Source organism: Crinia signifera, chromosome 1 (genome assembly GCF_055691185.1).
Source record: "Crinia signifera chromosome 1, ASM5569118v1, whole genome shotgun sequence".
Classification (NCBI taxonomy): domain Eukaryota; kingdom Metazoa; phylum Chordata; class Amphibia; order Anura; family Myobatrachidae; genus Crinia; species Crinia signifera.
In genome coordinates this window covers 241,702,553-241,721,169 of record NC_139217.1, presented here as the reverse complement: position 1 = coordinate 241,721,169, position 18,617 = coordinate 241,702,553, and the positions used below count along the sequence as shown (strand labels likewise).

At 44.6% G+C, this 18,617-nt stretch overlaps 1 protein-coding gene across 2 annotated transcripts in view; it reads left to right on the top strand.

Annotated features, from left to right (window-relative positions):
* The window catches only part of LOC146027522 (kelch-like ECH-associated protein 1A), a 73,024-nt gene that overhangs the window by 13,562 nt on the left and 40,845 nt on the right, over positions 1–18,617 (top strand). The gene's annotated exons all lie outside the window — the stretch shown is intronic.

The following is an 18,617-nucleotide window of genomic DNA, read 5'->3' as shown; positions in this document are numbered from 1 at the left end:
GCAGCTCCACAACCCTGCGGTGGCCGGCTGTGACGATTAGCGTGCAGGCCCCGCACTGAGCTCTGCTCAGCTGTAATTTGTGCTCAGTGCTGCCCCTGCTGGCTAATTCGGCCTCAGTAGCAGCGGCCTCCCGGGAAAGTTCCCGGTAAATATAATGGCCAATCCGCCCCTGGAGTCAAGTATAGACTGAGCCCTACCAAAGCTCTATATATACCACGGCCAATCAAATTGCTCAAGGCATTAACCAATCATGGTGTTAGAAATGTCAATCGGCCGTATTATACCACATACCAGTCTAGCCAACATACACTCGTCTTGATATCTAAAAAGGTTATCTGAGGGCTTATCGTCACAGAACAAGCTAGAGTGCCCGCCACTAGTAAATTGTAAGACGCCGTTCCATCCACGCGTCTCCGGCTTGCGGGTCACTAGCGTGTCAATACATTATATCCGGGTTTGCTCCCGGACGTGTGCGGGTCAGCTGCGTTCCAGCTCCCGACCAATGTGCAGATACGTATATCAAAATTACTAAACTGGTGCCAAATGGTCCTGCATCCCCGAGGCTAACAGATGTCGACTGCTGCACCCGGGGGGGTCACATGTAGGCCACCTATCTCTACAGTGTACCTAAAACATAGGTCCTTGTTTCTGGTTCTGCCCGGCTCAAACCGAGTCCATGCCGTGATGTACGGTGGTGCCCGGGATCCATGGCAATATCAAACCAGACGTGGCGGTGTTAAATAATATTACTCTGTTACATTAGCGTGTTACAAGACCTCCGTGTGGCAGACTGTATATGCGTAGCATGTTAGACGTGCCGTGACTATGGTATACTATATAATTTATAAAGAAACACTTTTAGAATATATGCCAACGTATATAGAGACTCAGGTCTGGCTCCAATCAATTAATACATAATAAACACAAAAACACAAACAAAGCGTTAATTTAAAATAAGTGTCATCTGCGATGGAGCGCCCAGTCCATCTACTTGATCGAGATAGACGATACATCGCAGATGCCACCAACACCCATGGTCATAGACACACAACACCATTACTGTAAAAATATATTCAACGGATTGTTTTCATTCAATCCGAAGGGGTGAATCGTATTCAGGTTGTGTATCCATCTGGCTTCTTTTTTCTTCAGAATCAGTTCTCTATTTCCACCACGTATTGGCTTTGGAACGTGATCGATAAGCATACATCGTAATGAGGATACTTGATGTTTCGAGTTTAAAAAATGTCTGGCTACAGGTTTATCCGTTTTACCCGATGTTAATGCTGTTCTTATCGAAAGTCTATGGTTTGCCATACGTTCACGAAAATTTCTCGTAGTCATGCCTATGTAGTATAATCCACATGGACACACGAGAAAATATATCACGTGGTCCATTGTACACGTTAATTTATGATGAATCTTCATCTTTTTTCCGGACTGTGGATGTGGAAATGATGCCCCCGTAAGCATCGCACTACACGTAGTGCATGATGGACATTTAAAGCATCCTACCTTCCCGCTTCTTAACCAGGGCTCTGACGTGGTGACTGGTTGTGCCAGCGGTCGCATGAGGAGCTGTTTAATGTTTGGACCCCTCCTATATGCACACATCGGTGGAGGTGTGTGTGTGAGCTTCAATGCACGATCTGTCTTCAGGATTGGCCAATATCTCTTCATTACTTGGTTGGACCTCTTAGATGTATGATCAAATGTACTCACAACGGTCATCCGATCCTTCTGGTCTTGTGCGTTGATTTGAGAAGTAGCATGTTTAGTCTGTGCTTTTGCCAAGCACCTGTCAATGCAAGTGGTAGAGTACCCTCTCTCCATGAACCTAGATCTCATCTCTTCAATCTGTGTAGCAGCTCGTTCTGGAGATGTATTGATCCGTAGCACTCGTAGAAATTGGGATACAGGTAAACTTTCCTTTAAAGTGGGGGGATGTTGACTGGAAGCCTGTAGTAGGGTATTCCGATCAGTCTCTTTTTTGTATAAGGTGGCCCCCAATTTATCGCCATCTTTGAATAGAGTGACATCCAGAAAGTTCATTTTTTCATGATCGATGTCAAACGTAAATTTAATAGGTTCATTCAATGCATTTAATTCAGAAACCATTAATACGAAATCATCCTTGGTACCAGACCACAGTATGAATATATCGTCAATAAATCTGAAGAATTTAACAATATTGGCCCCATATCGTGTATAAATGTATTTCTTTTCAAAGGCTGCCATAAAGATATTAGCATACGCCGGTGCGAGGTTGCTGCCCATCGCAGTCCCATTGCACTGGGCGTAGTACTTTGAATTGTACATAAAATAGTTCTTAGTTAGGATCACTTCGATAAGTGCAATCAGGAAACCAATGGGTGGAGAGGTCTGACCTAACTCGTGTAGAACATTGTGTACCTCTTGTATACCTGCTGCATGTGGAATCACAGTATACAATGATTGAACATCCATCGTAGCCAACAGGCTACTAGATGGTATGGAATCCAAGTCTGAGATTTTTGCTAAGAAATCCTCAGTGTCTCTCACATAGCTGGGGGTCTGTATTACAGCAGGTTGAAGATATTGATCAACAAAAATGGCTAGGGGCTGCAATAAGGACCCCCTAGCCGAAATTATTGGTCGGCCTGGTGGATGGTCAAGTCGCTTGTGTACCTTAGGTAGGGTATATAAAATCGGGGTGATTGGGTAATCAACCTTCAGATAATTGTAGGTTTTGTCATTGATCAACCCCGTAGTTACCGCTCCCATAAGGATTTCATCAATGGTTTTTTTTTATATTCAGTGTGGGATTGGAGTTCAATCTGGTGTAGGTCCCTGCATCAGATAATTGTCTCCGTATCTCAGTATCATAATCGGTCCAATCTTGAATCACTATGGCCCCACCCTTATCTGCTGGGCGGACCACAATGTCAAGATTGTCCCGTAATGTCTGTAACGCTTGTCTCTGTTCCAGAGTAAGGTTATAAAACAGGGGTTTGTCACACATCGGGTCATTCATCTCCAGAGGCGGGCTGGGCCGGGGGGCAGGGTGCCATGTGCCCCCCGGGCCGCTTAACCAATTGCTAGCTGCGGGCCGACGTGCTGGATCACCATCTGGTGATCCTGCACATTGTTTACCTCCTCCTCCAGCCGTCCAGCGCTGGCCGCGGCTATAAGAACATGGCCGCGGCTATGAGAAAATGGCCGCCGGCCCCCGGCACTGAGGACATGTCCTCAGTGCACATGACATTTAGTCTGTCCACCCCTGCGTCTGACGAGTGGAGTTTAGGAGTCGGGGCGGGCGCAGGAAAAGGCAGAGAAGCGGGAGCCGGCGAGGAGGAGGTGACTGGGGAGAAATGAAGCACTACAGCCGGACAGCCACCGCAAAGGGGCTGTCCCTAGCCAGTGAGTGCTGGATGCGGAGGAGGCTGATAGCGATAGGTAAGGCTGTGGATAGGAGAGCGGGGACTGGTGGAGAGTGGGGACTGTGCTGGGGAGGCAGGCCCAGGAGTGGTTGGGGGGCTGCTGTTGCTTTGAGTCTGGGTGCTGTGTAACACTCCGCAGAGGAAGAGTGTGAGCGCGGCTCCATCCTGTGTGATGCTGACAGTGGTCATATAATATGTCTGCCATATACATCCTGTGGTGTCCTCCTGTTAATATGCAGGGGGAGCAGCCTGTGGTGTCTTGATGTTATGCAGGGGGAGCAGCCTGTGTTGTCCTGGTATTATGCAGGGGGAGCAGCCTGTGGTGTCCTCTTATTATGCAGGAAGAGCAGCCTGTGGTGTCTTGTTATTATGCAGGTGGAGCAGCCTGTGGTGTCCTGGTATTATGCAGGGGAGCACCCTGTGGTGTCCTGTTATTATTATTATTATTATTATTATTATTATACAGGGGGAGTGGGGGTTACCCAGCCCTTAGCAGCCCCCACCCCCCTCACCTCTGATGGAGCAAATGTTTGATTTTTTTTTTTTTGGGCTGATCACGCATTGCGATCGTAACTCAGCCCTCGCCCTCTTATTCTCTGCCCACTTTCGGCAATATTTTATTTTTCCTGGGGGGGGGGGGGGGTTATGGGCCAGTGCTCGGGACTTGCCCCCTGGGCTAAAAGTTGCCAGCCAGCCCCTGTTCATCTCGTACATGAACATCCGTGAAAATGTTTTAATACTCTCATTACGGGATGCAGGATCAAAGGTACTGGGTTTAGTACATTTAGAAGTGTTCATATCAGTTGTAGTCGGGGTAAAATGTTCCCTTAATCTCAGTTTCCTACAGAATCTATAATTGTCAACAGTCAGATCAAATTTATCGTGTCGGGATGTCGGTACAAATGACATTCCCAAAGCCAATACCGATGTTTCTGCTTCGGTTAAGATATGGGAAGATAAGTTAAAGATTAGATTTGATATTTCCGGGGCCGGCCTACTTTTCTTCCAACCGCCCCTCCTCTGATGGTTCCTAAACCTCTTCCTCTTTGGGAAGGTGGTCGTCCTTGTTCTAAAAAATGTACCCCGTCTGATCTCTGTTCGAAGCTTTCCCCTTCTGAAGATGATGCATATGAGGATCTGTCAGTGTACGTGGGTTGTCGGCTATTCCTATCGCTAATCGTACGTCGGTCCCTCCTGTCGGTTTGAGTACCACTCAACCAACGGTATACCTGATGATTCTTATAGTCGTTATTGACCGTATCCTGTTTTTTACGTTTAAATATGACTAATTCTTGGTGGTATGCTTCAACCTGGCCCTTCAGTTTATCTAACCAGGGTTCAGTCTTATCAGCTGTTAGTTTCTTAAGGTACTGGGTCTTGAAGTTTTCAATGTCAGTCCTCACCTGTTTTAACTCTATCCCCACCTCGGCTATCACCAGGAGCAAGAGATCGGCTGAAAATTTATTTAGTACTCCGCACCATTTTGCACAAAACGCCGGGTTGGTGCGCCCTATTGTCGGGACATTGGCTACCCGAAAACCCCGTGGAATTTTCTTATTCCTGTGATAGTCACTAAGAAACTGCCCATGCAATAAGAGATCAGTTTCTCTTTTTTTAAGTCTCAGATATTTATAATATAAATCTGATGAAGTCTCAGCCGGGAGATCTTTAAATTCACATTGATCAAAGTAAATTTGATCAGCGTCGTCATCGGTTAGAGAGATTAGTGTGTTTTGGGCTGCAGCTAATAGTGTTTCGTCAAGTACACAAAAGCCAGGTTGTGACATTACCAATCACGTTAGGGCAAAGATTACCGCTGAAAATATTTTAGGAAAACAAGAGAGAGCTGTCTATAATGATCTGGTATCAAGGAGTATTATACTTAACAATTATAGCTCTAAACGTGTCAGACCCATGGGTGTATTGTTAAAAACCAATATATTCAATGCATAGTATATGATCCTCAATGAGACACATCCAATGGCGTGCATTCAACTAATTAACCAACTTCAATACTATATTGAATTGTAGAAAGATCACATCCAATGGGTGCAGGATAAGAGACTATCACAATGTGTGTGGGCTCCAATGTACAGGTTGGGGGATCCGCACTCCAATCCAGGGGAAATCAGCAGGGGGGTGCTCCTTAAGGAATCTCAATTCCAGATATATACACAAGTTCCAATGCAAGTCATTAGAGAGGGCACTCACCACTAGTTGCACACGAACAAATTTATTGTAGTTAATCGACTGGAGTCAGCATATTATGTCGACGTTTCGACCCCGGAGGGCCTTTTTCAAGACAGAGATCAGCACAAAGATGCGTCACCAAAGAGAGTCAAGTATAGACTGAGCCCTACCAAAGCTCTATATATACCACGGCCAATCAAATTGCTCAAGGCATTAACCAATCATGGTGTTAGAAATGTCAATCGGCCGTATTATACCACATACCAGTCTAGCCAACATACACTCGTCTTGATATCTAAAAAGGTTATCTGAGGGCTTATCGTCACAGAACAAGCTAGAGTGCCCGCCACTAGTAAATTGTAAGACGCCGTTCCATCCACGCGTCTCCGGCTTGCGGGTCACTAGCGTGTCAATACATTATATCCGGGTTTGCTCCCGGACGTGTGCGGGTCAGCTGCGTTCCAGCTCCCGACCAATGTGCAGATACGTATATCAAAATTACTAAACTGGTGCCAAATGGTCCTGCATCCCCGAGGCTAACAGATGTCGACTGCTGCACCCGGGGGGGTCACATGTAGGCCACCTATCTCTACAGTGTACCTAAAACATAGGTCCTTGTTTCTGGTTCTGCCCGGCTCAAACCGAGTCCATGCCGTGATGTACGGTGGTGCCCGGGATCCATGGCAATATCAAACCAGACGTGGCGGTGTTAAATAATATTACTCTGTTACATTAGCGTGTTACAAGACCTCCGTGTGGCAGACTGTATATGCGTAGCATGTTAGACGTGCCGTGACTATGGTATACTATATAATTTATAAAGAAACACTTTTAGAATATATGCCAACGTATATAGAGACTCAGGTCTGGCTCCAATCAATTAATACATAATAAACACAAAAACACAAACAAAGCGTTAATTTAAAATAAGTGTCATCTGCGATGGAGCGCCCAGTCCATCTACTTGATCGAGATAGACGATACATCGCAGATGCCACCAACACCCATGGTCATAGACACACAACACCATTACTGTAAAAATATATTCAACGGATTGTTTTCATTCAATCCGAAGGGGTGAATCGTATTCAGGTTGTGTATCCATCTGGCTTCTTTTTTCTTCAGAATCAGTTCTCTATTTCCACCACGTATTGGCTTTGGAACGTGATCGATAAGCATACATCGTAATGAGGATACTTGATGTTTCGAGTTTAAAAAATGTCTGGCTACAGGTTTATCCGTTTTACCCGATGTTAATGCTGTTCTTATCGAAAGTCTATGGTTTGCCATACGTTCACGTCAGAGCCCTGGTTAAGAAGCGGGAAGGTAGGATGCTTTAAATGTCCATCATGCACTACGTGTAGTGCGATGCTTACGGGGGCATCATTTCCACATCCACAGTCCGGAAAAAAGATGAAGATTCATCATAAATTAACGTGTACAATGGACCACGTGATATATTTTCTCGTGTGTCCATGTGGATTATACTACATAGGCATGACTACGAGAAATTTTCGTGAACGTATGGCAAACCATAGACTTTCGATAAGAACAGCATTAACATCGGGTAAAACGGATAAACCTGTAGCCAGACATTTTTTAAACTCGAAACATCAAGTATCCTCATTACGATGTATGCTTATCGATCACGTTCCAAAGCCAATACGTGGTGGAAATAGAGAACTGATTCTGAAGAAAAAAGAAGCCAGATGGATACACAACCTGAATACGATTCACCCCTTCGGATTGAATGAAAACAATCCGTTGAATATATTTTTACAGTAATGGTGTTGTGTGTCTATGACCATGGGTGTTGGTGGCATCTGCGATGTATCGTCTATCTCGATCAAGTAGATGGACTGGGCGCTCCATCGCAGATGACACTTATTTTAAATTAACGCTTTGTTTGTGTTTTTGTGTTTATTATGTATTAATTGATTGGAGCCAGACCTGAGTCTCTATATACGTTGGCATATATTCTAAAAGTGTTTCTTTATAAATTATATAGTATACCATAGTCACGGCACGTCTAACATGCTACGCATATACAGTCTGCCACACGGAGGTCTTGTAACACGCTAATGTAACAGAGTAATATTATTTAACACCGCCACGTCTGGTTTGATATTGCCATGGATCCCGGGCACCACCGTACATCACGGCATGGACTCGGTTTGAGCCGGGCAGAACCAGAAACAAGGACCTATGTTTTAGGTACACTGTAGAGATAGGTGGCCTACATGTGACCCCCCCGGGTGCAGCAGTCGACATCTGTTAGCCTCGGGGATGCAGGACCATTTGGCACCAGTTTAGTAATTTTGATATACGTATCTGCACATTGGTCGGGAGCTGGAACGCAGCTGACCCGCACACGTCCGGGAGCAAACCCGGATATAATGTATTGACACGCTAGTGACCCGCAAGCCGGAGATGCGTGGATGGAACGGCATCTTACAATTTACTAGTGGCGGGCACTCTAGCTTGTTCTGTGACGATAAGCCCTCAGATAACCTTTTTAGATATCAAGACGAGTGTATGTTGGCTAGACTGGTATGTGGTATAATACGGCCGATTGACATTTCTAACACCATGATTGGTTAATGCCTTGAGCAATTTGATTGGCCGTGGTATATATAGAGCTTTGGTAGGGCTCAGTCTATACTTGACTCTCTTTGGTGACGCATCTTTGTGCTGATCTCTGTCTTGAAAAAGGCCCTCCGGGGTCGAAACGTCGACATAATATGCTGACTCCAGTCGATTAACTACAATAAATTTGTTCGTGTGCAACTAGTGGTGAGTGCCCTCTCTAATGACTTGCATTGGAACTTGTGTATATATCTGGAATTGAGATTCCTTAAGGAGCACCCCCCTGCTGATTTCCCCTGGATTGGAGTGCGGATCCCCCAACCTGTACATTGGAGCCCACACACATTGTGATAGTCTCTTATCCTGCACCCATTGGATGTGATCTTTCTACAATTCAATATAGTATTGAAGTTGGTTAATTAGTTGAATGCACGCCATTGGATGTGTCTCATTGAGGATCATATACTATGCTTTGAATATATTGGTTTTTAACAATACACCCATGGGTCTGACACGTTTAGAGCTATAATTGTTAAGTATAATACTCCTTGATACCAGATCATTATAGACAGCTCTCTCTTGTTTTCCTAAAATATTTTCAGCGGTAATCTTTGCCCTAACGTGATTGGTAATGTCACAACCTGGCTTTTGTGTACTTGACGAAACACTATTAGCTGCAGCCCAAAACACACTAATCTCTCTAACCGATGACGACGCTGATCAAATTTACTTTGATCAATGTGAATTTAAAGATCTCCCGGCTGAGACTTCATCAGATTTATATTATAAATATCTGAGACTTAAAAAAAGAGAAACTGATCTCTTATTGCATGGGCAGTTTCTAAGTGACTATCACAGGAATAAGAAAATTCCACGGGGTTTTCGGGTAGCCAATGTCCCGACAATAGGGCGCACCAACCCGGCGTTTTGTGCAAAATGGTGCGGAGTACTAAATAAATGTTCAGCCGATCTCTTGCTCCTGGTGATAGCCGAGGTGGGGATAGAGTTAAAACAGGTGAGGACTGACATTGAAAACTTCAAGACCCAGTACCTTAAGAAACTAACAGCTGATAAGACTGAACCCTGGTTAGATAAACTGAAGGGCCAGGTTGAAGCATACCACCAAGAATTAGTCATATTTAAACGTAAAAAACAGGATACGGTCAATAACGACTATAAGAATCATCAGGTATACCGTTGGTTGAGTGGTACTCAAACCGACAGGAGGGACCGACGTACGATTAGGGCTAGGAATAGCTGACAACCCACGTACACTGACAGATCCTCATATGCATCATCTTCAGAAGGGGAAAGCTTCGAACAGAGATCAGACGGGGTACATTTTTTAGAACAAGGATGACCACCTTCCCAAAGAGGAAGAGGTTTAGGAACCATCAGAGGAGGGGCGGTTGGAAGAAAAGTAGGCCGGCCCCGGAAATATCAAATCTAATCTTTAACTTATCTTCCCATATCTTTACCGAAGCAGAAACATCGGTATTGGCTTTGGGAATGTCATTTGTACCGACATCCCGACACGATAAATTTGATCTGACTGTTGACAATTATAGATTCTGTAGGAAACTGAGATTAAGGGAACATTTTACCCCGACTACAACTGATATGAACACTTCTAAATGTACTAAACCCAGTACCTTTGATCCTGCATCCCGTAATGAGAGTATTAAAACATTTTCACGGATGTTCATGTACGAGATGAATGACCCGATGTGTGACAAACCCCTGTTTTATAACCTTACTCTGGAACAGAGACAAGCGTTACAGACATTACGGGACAATCTTGACATTGTGGTCCGCCCAGCAGATAAGGGCGGGGCCATAGTGATTCAAGATTGGACCGATTATGATACTGAGATACGGAGACAATTATCTGATGCAGGGACCTACACCAGATTGAACTCCAATCCCACACTGAATATAAAAAAAAACCATTGATGAAATCCTTATGGGAGCGGTAACTACGGGGTTGATCAATGACAAAACCTACAATTATCTGAAGGTTGATTACCCAATCACCCCGATTTTATATACCCTACCTAAGGTACACAAGCGACTTGACCATCCACCAGGCCGACCAATAATTTCGGCTAGGGGGTCCTTATTGCAGCCCCTAGCCATTTTTGTTGATCAATATCTTCAACCTGCTGTAATACAGACCCCCAGCTATGTGAGAGACACTGGGGATTTCTTAGCAAAAATCTCAGACTTGGATTCCATACCATCTAGTAGCCTGTTGGCTACGATGGATGTTCAATCATTGTATACTGTGATTCCACATGCAGCAGGTATACAAGAGGTACACAATGTTCTACACGAGTTAGGTCAGACCTCTCCACCCATTGGTTTCCTGATTGCACTTATCGAAGTGATCCTAACTAAGAACTATTTTATGTACAATTCAAAGTACTACGCCCAGTGCAATGGGACTGCGATGGGCAGCAACCTCGCACCGGCGTATGCTAATATCTTTATGGCAGCCTTTGAAAAGAAATACATTTATACACGATATGGGGCCAATATTGTTAAATTCTTCAGATTTATTGACGATATATTCATACTGTGGTCTGGTACCAAGGATGATTTCGTATTAATGGTTTCTGAATTAAATGCATTGAATGAACCTATTAAATTTACGTTTGACATCGATCATGAAAAAATGAACTTTCTGGATGTCACTCTATTCAAAGATGGCGATAAATTGGGGGCCACCTTATACAAAAAAGAGACTGATCGGAATACCCTACTACAGGCTTCCAGTCAACATCCCCCCACTTTAAAGGAAAGTTTACCTGTATCCCAATTTCTACGAGTGCTACGGATCAATACATCTCCAGAACGAGCTGCTACACAGATTGAAGAGATGAGATCTAGGTTCATGGAGAGAGGGTACTCTACCACTTGCATTGACAGGTGCTTGGCAAAAGCACAGACTAAACATGCTACTTCTCAAATCAACGCACAAGACCAGAAGGATCGGATGACCTTTGTGAGTACATTTGATCATACATCTAAGAGGTCCAACCAAGTAATGAAGAGATATTGGCCAATCCTGAAGACAGATCGTGCATTGAAGCTCACACACACACCTCCACCGATGTGTGCATATAGGAGGGGTCCAAACATTAAACAGCTCCTCATGCGACCGCTGGCACAACCAGTCACCACGTCAGAGCCCTGGTTAAGAAGCGGGAAGGTAGGATGCTTTAAATGTCCATCATGCACTACGTGTAGTGCGATGCTTACGGGGGCATCATTTCCACATCCACAGTCCGGAAAAAAGATGAAGATTCATCATAAATTAACGTGTACAATGGACCACGTGATATATTTTCTCGTGTGTCCATGTGGATTATACTACATAGGCATGACTACGAGAAATTTTCGTGAACGTATGGCAAACCATAGACTTTCGATAAGAACAGCATTAACATCGGGTAAAACGGATAAACCTGTAGCCAGACATTTTTTAAACTCGAAACATCAAGTATCCTCATTACGATGTATGCTTATCGATCACGTTCCAAAGCCAATACGTGGTGGAAATAGAGAACTGATTCTGAAGAAAAAAGAAGCCAGATGGATACACAACCTGAATACGATTCACCCCTTCGGATTGAATGAAAACAATCCGTTGAATATATTTTTACAGTAATGGTGTTGTGTGTCTATGACCATGGGTGTTGGTGGCATCTGCGATGTATCGTCTATCTCGATCAAGTAGATGGACTGGGCGCTCCATCGCAGATGACACTTATTTTAAATTAACGCTTTGTTTGTGTTTTTGTGTTTATTATGTATTAATTGATTGGAGCCAGACCTGAGTCTCTATATACGTTGGCATATATTCTAAAAGTGTTTCTTTATAAATTATATAGTATACCATAGTCACGGCACGTCTAACATGCTACGCATATACAGTCTGCCACACGGAGGTCTTGTAACACGCTAATGTAACAGAGTAATATTATTTAACACCGCCACGTCTGGTTTGATATTGCCATGGATCCCGGGCACCACCGTACATCACGGCATGGACTCGGTTTGAGCCGGGCAGAACCAGAAACAAGGACCTATGTTTTAGGTACACTGTAGAGATAGGTGGCCTACATGTGACCCCCCCGGGTGCAGCAGTCGACATCTGTTAGCCTCGGGGATGCAGGACCATTTGGCACCAGTTTAGTAATTTTGATATACGTATCTGCACATTGGTCGGGAGCTGGAACGCAGCTGACCCGCACACGTCCGGGAGCAGACCCGGATATAATGTATTGACACGCTAGTGACCCGCAAGCCGGAGACGCGTGGATGGAACGGCGTCTTACAATTTACTAGTGGCGGGCACTCTAGCTTGTTCTGTGACGATAAGCCCTCAGATAACCTTTTTAGATATCAAGACGAGTGAATGTTGGCTAGACTGGTATGTGGTATAATACGGCCGATTGACATTTCTAACACCATGATTGGTTAATGCCTTGAGCAATTTGATTGGCCGTGGTATATATAGAGCTTTGGTAGGGCTCAGTCTATACTTGACTCTCTTTGGTGACGCATCTTTGTGCTGATCTCTGTCTTGAAAAAGGCCCTCCGGGGTCGAAACGTCGACATAATATGCTGACTCCAGTCGATTAACTACAATAAATTTGTTCGTGTGCAACTAGTGGTGAGTGCCCTCTCTAATGACTTGCATTGGAACTTGTGTATATATATATATATATATATATATATATATATATATATATTACACTATCACTGGACTGGAACTGCAGCAGTATCACTGGACTTTAAAGGCAGTATCTCTGGTGTGGATTTATACGGCTGATCACTGGACTGGATGTTTGCAGCAGTATCACTGGACTGGACATTAAAGTCAGTAGTATCACTGGACTGGACTCAGGACTATCACTCTACTGGAACTGCAGCAATATCACTGGGGTTTAAAACCAGAATCACTGGACTGGACTGGACTGGACATTAATGGCAGCAGTATCACTTGACTTTAACTACAGCATTGCTGGACTTTAACGGCAGTATCACTGGACTTTAACAGCAGTATCACTGGACTTTAACAGCAGTATCACTGGACTTTAATGAGAGTATCTCTAGAGTTGATCACTGGTCTGGACATTAGCTGGAACAGTATCACTAGACTTTAATAGCAGTATCAATGGACTTTAATAGCAGTATCACTGGATTTTATTGGCAATACCACTGGACTTTAATGACATTACCACTGGACATTACCGGCAGAACCACTGGACATTAACAGCAGTATCACTGGACTTTAAAGCCAGTATCTTTGGAGTGAACTTATATACAGCAGGATCACTGGACTGGACTGAAAATTAACGGCAGCAGTACCACTGGACTTTAATGGCAGTACCACTGAACTGGAGTTATATATGGCACTTTCACTGGACTGGGACTGCAGCAGTATCACTGGACTTTAAAGGAAGTATCTCTAGAGCTGGGGTAGCCAACTCCAGTAATCGAGAGCTACCAACAGTTAATGTTTTCCAGATCTCCTGACAGAATCACAAGTGAAGTAATTAGCTCCACCTGTGGATCTTTTAAAATGTGTTAGTGAGTAATGAGTGCACCAGTGCAGCAGCTAGGTTGTCTGGAAAATGTGAACTGTTGGTAGCTCTCGAGGACTGGAGTTGGCTACCACTGCTCTAGAGTATACTTATACAGCAGAATCACTGGACATTAACATCAGCAGTACCACTGGACTGGAATTTAATGGCCATATCAATGGACTTTAACGGCAGTATCACTGGACTTTAATATCAGTACCACTGGACTTTAACAGCAGTATCACTGGACATTAAAGGGAGTATCTCTAGAGTGGACTTATATACAGCAGGATCACTGGACTGGACATTAATGGGAGCAGTATCACTGGACTGGACTTTAACTGCAGTATCACTGGACTTTAACTGCAGTATCACTGGACTTTATCGACAGTATCAATGGACAATAAAAGCAGTAACACTGGTCTTTAATGACAGTATCACTGGACAATAAAGGCAGTACCATTGGTCGGTACTTGTGTAGTTTCACACAAGTACAAGTGGCCCCTTGCTCGATGGCTCGCTGCGCTCGAAATCAACTCCATGCCAACGTGGATAGTGGGTGTATGAACTATCCACTTTGGCATGGAGTTAAGTAACTTTATTTTAGATAGTTTGCTGAGCGTAGAACCCGGAAGTAGCTCGGCGCCGTGAAACGACACAAGTACCCATTGGTCTTTAATGGCAGTATCTTTGGAGTGGATTTATATACAGCATTTTTCCAGACTGGACACTATCACTGGTCTGGATCTGCAGCAGTATCACTGGACTTTTTAATGGCAGTATCTCTGGAGTGGACTTATACAGCAGTATCACTGGACTGGACTACACTGGACTGGACATTACCAGCAGCACTATCACTGGCCTGGACTCAGCACTATCACTGGACTGGAACTGCAGCAGTATCACTGGGCTTTAAAGGCAGGATCACTGGAATGGATGCACAGTATACAGCAGTATCACTGGACTGGACATTAATTGCAGTACCACTGTACTTTAATGGCAGTATCAATGGACTTTAATGGCAGTACCACTGGACTTTATGGGAAGTATCACTGGACTTTAAAGACAGTGGGGGAAATTTACTAAGATTTGTATTCTAATTCACATGTGATGTTGCTATGGGCAACGAATCAGATCCTGCCTACCATAGGCGTGCGCAGCCCATTTTCTTAGGGGGTGCACCATTGGAGGGGCGTGTCCATCACACCTACTGGGTGTGTACATTACTGCCTACTGGGCGTGTCCATCACCGCCTACTGGGCATAAATGCAAATTAAATAGAAGGTGACTTATTTATGTACATGGGCTTTTCCAGCCAAACGTACCAGACACAGGGTCAGTGGGCGCCGCAGGCACACTGTAAAAATGTAAACTGTAATGCCCATTCCACATGCCACACACTGTAATGCCCATTACACATAATGCCACGCACAGTAATGCCCATTCCACATAATGCCACGCACAGTAATGTCCATCACACATAATGCCACACACAGTAATGCCCATTTCACATAATGCCACACACTGTAATGCCCATTACACATTATGCCAGGGCTTGCCAATTTTTTGGTAAAATAGGGACAATAGTGACAGTACGTGCCGAAGGCATGAGCCAAAAATGTACACCATAATGCCTATTACATGTCACACATCCATTACATAGTATACCACATGCCCTAATGCCCATTACATGTTATACCATACACTGTACTGCCCATTACATGTTGCGCCTCACATTGTGATGCTCATTACACGTTATGCCTCACACCGTAATGCCAATTACCTATTAGACCACACACTAATGCCAATTACCTATTACACCCCACACTGTAATGCCAGTTACCTATTACGCCACATAATGTAATGCCAATTACATATTACGCCCCACACCGAATTACCTATTACACATTATGCCACATGCTGTGATGCCCATTACACATTATTCCACACACAGCAATGCCCATTACACATTATGCCATGCACCAAAATACCAATTACACATTATACCACATGTATATGGTGTATACATGTATGCATTACATATTATAATCATACACCATATTGCTCATTACACATTATTCCACACACGATAATGCCCCTTACACATTATGGAATATACAGTAAGTACGCTTACCTACATGCTCCTTGTCAGGAATAACATGTTCGATGCCAGGGTTCAAATAATTCTTTGCAGGGTTTACGTGCTCCTTGACATGGCCGTGGGGGGGGGGTTGCATGCTCATTGCCACAGGGACTACATGCTCGTTGCCAGTGGTAGTTGCATGCTCATTGCCAGGAGGGATTACATGCTCGCTGCCCAGGGGGAATATTCTATAGTTCTACAGTTCTATAGACATAATGCCCCCGTAGTGCCACACGCATAATGCCCTCCATAGTGCCACATGCATAATGCCCCCTGTAGTGCCACACACATAATGTTAATCCTTTCATGTCACAAACAATGTCCCAATAGTGCCATAGACATACTGCACCCCATAGTGACACACACATCATGCCCCTGTAGTGCCACATGCATAATTCCCCCTGTAGTGCCAGTGCCACACACATAATGCCCCCATATTACCACGCAATGTAATGCACCCATAGTGCTATATACACAGCCCTGTCCCATATACAGAGTGGCATGTATATGGGACAGAGCTGTCTTGAGCCTGCGGAGGGAGGGGAGAGCACTGCCACGGGGAGCGAGTAAGCTGCCGCTGTTAGGCAGAAGAGGGAAGGAGGCGTCGGGTGGAGGGGGGACAGCCCTCCCTCTGCCCGGAAAAGGTAGGAAAAGGCTGCTGCTGCCGGCCGGGCGGAGGGGGAAGGAGGTGCCGGGCAAAGGGGGGGGGGGAGGAGGCGCAGAGCTGGTGATAGCATCCGGCCGGCTTTTTAAAAGTGAAGGAGGCGGTAGCAGTGAGGGGGGCGTCATTAGGAGGTGCCTGTGCACCCCTGGCACCCCCAGTGCGCACGCCTATGCTGCCTACTATCTTCTAGAGCAGGGCTGGGCAACACCGGCCCTCCAGATGTTGATGAACTACACATCCCAGCCTGCCTTGCATCAGTTTCAGCATGGCCACATAGCAAAACTAATGCAAAGCATCCAGGGATGTGTAGTTCACTAACATCTGGAGGGCCGGTGTTGCCCAGCCCTGCTCTAATGGGTGCTAAATAAATAAAAAGTAGATTCTGATTGGTTGCCTATAGTAACATCACATGTGAAGTAGAATACATATCTTAGTAATTTTCCCCAGTATCTCTGGAGTGGACTTATATACAGCAGGATCACTGGAGTCGACTTGACATTAATGGCAGCAGTACCACTGGACTTTAACGGCAGTACCACTGGACTTTAATGGCAGTACCACTGGACTGGACATGTATATAGCACTATCACTGGACTGGAACTGCAGCAGTATCACTGGAAATCAGAAAGTGAGATATTTGGTAAGAAATCTCAAATGACAATAATTTACACTGCAAAATCAAACTGGTTTTGTAGTGTAAATGATTGCCGCTTTAACAAAACTGTAGATTTCTTACCAAATCTCTCACTTTCTGAATCTCTCAACTTATTAAATTTCACCCACAGTCTCTGGAGTGAACTTATACAGTAGGATCACTGGAATAAATGTATACAGCAGTATCACTGGACTGGACATTAAGAGAAGCAGTATCACTGGACTGGACATTAACCGTCGCAGTATAATTGGACTTTAATGGCAATATGAATGGACTTTATTAGCAGTATCACTGGACTTTAACAACAGTATCACTGAACTTTAAAGGGAGTATCTCTGGAGTGGACTTATATACAGCAGGATCACTGGACTGGACATTAACGGTGGCAGTATAATTGTTTTTTAATGGCAGTATCACCGGACTTTACCGGCACTACCACAGGAAAATAACAGCAGTACCACTGGAAAATAACGGCAGTACCATTTAGAGATGTGCAGACTCGGATTCCAGAGATCCGAGCCCCCACGAACGTCATCATTCCAAGCCCGGTTCTGAGCAGCGCTCTGAGATTCCCGCCTGACTCGGGTCCGTCCGCGTGGTCAGAACGTCATCTCCCGGTGCCGGATTTCGCGAGGCTTTAAATAGCGGCTGCTGCGCCCGCCATCTTCACTCCAGTCTAGTAGTGGGTTGGGAGAGGGTGTGTTGGTGCTGCTGCTGGGGCTTAAACCTGAGCTTGACCTTGAACGCAATATTTTTTATTCGCTGGGGCTGTCTTTCAGTGCTGCTGTGTAGTCTAACTGTATACTTGTAGTACTACTGTCTCCTCTGTGCGGTCTACCTCTGGTGTGCTGTGCTGTAATTATTTTATTTGCTGGGGCTGTCTCTCAGTGCTGCTGTGTAGTCTAACTGTGTACTAGTAGTACTACTGTCTCCTCTGTGCGGTCTACCTCTGGTGTGCTGTAATTATTTTATTTGCTGGGGCTGTCTCCCTCAGTGCTGCTGTGTACTCTGTTCTCCTCTCTGCAAGGAGGACAGTCTAACTGTGTACTTGTAGTACTACTATCTCCTCTGTGCTGGGGCCTACCTCTGGTGCTGTGCTGTAATATATATTATATGAATAATTAATTATATTATATATAGTCCACTGGTGCTGCCTGCACTGAATCTGCCAGTATTATTTAGTTACTCAGTCCACTGTTGCCACTGGCAGTGCTACTGCCTACCTAGTGTACCTACCTAGTACATACTAGGCTGCTATATATAATTTAATTAAAAAATAATACTTGTGCTACGTGGGACTGTAAAAAATAATTCCATGCTGCTGGTGCACTGACGTGTGCCACTGAGTGCCACTGCCAAGCAGTACCTA